General features: G+C 37.9%; 1 long non-coding RNA gene across 1 annotated transcript; it reads left to right on the top strand.

The window, feature by feature from the left end:
• Nucleotides 1-562: 562 nt before the first annotated feature.
• LOC114718166 (uncharacterized) lies at nt 563-1,357 on the top strand. The gene is made up of 2 exons (XR_003737786.1): nt 563-646; nt 1,158-1,357. It is a non-coding gene; the product is annotated as an uncharacterized LOC114718166 (long non-coding RNA).
• Nucleotides 1,358-1,658: the final 301 nt, after the last annotated feature.

Raw genomic sequence — 1,658 nt, forward strand, 5'->3', positions numbered from 1 at the left:
TTCACACTTGAAGGCTTCGCGGCAGAGAGAGGGGACAGTGATAACGTGGCTGGAGATAACTAACCAACGTCTCAAGCAGGCATAAGGCAACCGCGGAGAGCCAAGTCATGGATCACTTACTTGTGCCCCAATCCAACGCACGCTGCTTCAAAATTTTCCCCATAATTTCTCTGTAAATTTCTTCCCCCATTTCCTCCCTTCTCATGAAATCTTCGTTAATACAACTCTATAAATTTACCTCTGCTTCACCAACAAGCTTCACAACACCAATATTCCTCTCCATCTATCTATCTATCTATCATCTACCTCTTAATTCTCTCAGTTTTTCTGCCTAACAGGCTAGCTAGCTTGTTTCTTTACCCCCATCCTAAGGCTCCCAAACATTATCCTTATATATGAATTCTAAAAGCATAAACCCCCAGAAGGTTTTCAGGCCACCACCAATAACTCAGACTCAGGCGGCGGCCTCTACTAATCCTTCCAAAAATGTCAATGGCACTAAAATGCCAACCACGCAGAAGAGTTTTTCCAAAGCAAATACGCCCCATCCTCCTCACTCTCAGACTCCTTTAAGAAAGCCCACCCCAATCCCCACCACCGCCAAGGTCTTTACCAAGAGACCATGATCCCTACACTTCTCCATCAGGTTCATTATTCTTTCTTTCTTTTGTTTTAAAATACCGGTTCTAATTATAAAAACTAGTTTGTAATGTAAATTACGCTACAAACTAGTCTTTATAATTAGGATATCCTTTTTCATTAGGAAAACATGGGTTCAATGTTAATTACTCCTCCATATCAGTTCTGATGATGAGGTTCGTCTTTAAGTATGCCATGATACCTGCCTACCTACCTTATCTTATGCGTACGTGGAAAAAGTTTTCGCATATTGGCTATATTTTTTTTCCTATTGAAGAATTTTTTAGTACCTGAGAACTGGGGCACGTACTACTTTTCTTTATCTCTCGTCCATTTTTTCAAAAAATACTTTAATCTTAATTTCTCCAAATCCATCCATACGACAAAGTATGACCAACTCCTTAATATAATTAGCCTTTTGGCTTGTATATACATATTATGCGTAACCGTCTTCATTATTCCTTCTTTCAATACTCTGCCGTTTACTAATTTCATTTCGATTTTTCATTTTCATGCAGATTGTGGAAAAGTGCCAGTGATATTGAAGCGAGAAGGCTTGTGTTATAGAAGAATTCACACACACACACACACGCAGAGCAATTATATGTATTATAGCAGAGAGATGAAGCAGTAATATATGTAATTTGGCGTCTAGATTTGATTTAATTTGTTGTCCTTTAATCTGTTTGCTTCCATAAATATAATGATAATTAGACCATGGATTCAATCTTCCCGAATATTCTCACTCACCAAACAGTAGCAATAGCAATATAATGTTTAAATCCGTCCAATCATAAATAATTATTTTTACATTTTGGTGGAGTGAAAAATTTTCTTATGCATATTTTTAATACCAATATAAAAATATATCTGTATACTACCTCCGGTCTCACATGACTCACTAATCACTTTGTAGTTCCACATAACATACGAAAGGGAGTGGGGGCCCACCCTAGTTGACCTTCCAAATTTAGTTGAAGGAGGCATAAGGTATCCAACGACGCAAAGTCCCCAATCTC

This window comes from Neltuma alba, unplaced genomic scaffold (assembly GCF_004799145.2).
Source record: "Neltuma alba isolate B1F8T4 unplaced genomic scaffold, ASM479914v2 tig00011815_pilon, whole genome shotgun sequence".
Classification (NCBI taxonomy): Eukaryota; Viridiplantae; Streptophyta; class Magnoliopsida; order Fabales; family Fabaceae; genus Neltuma; species Neltuma alba.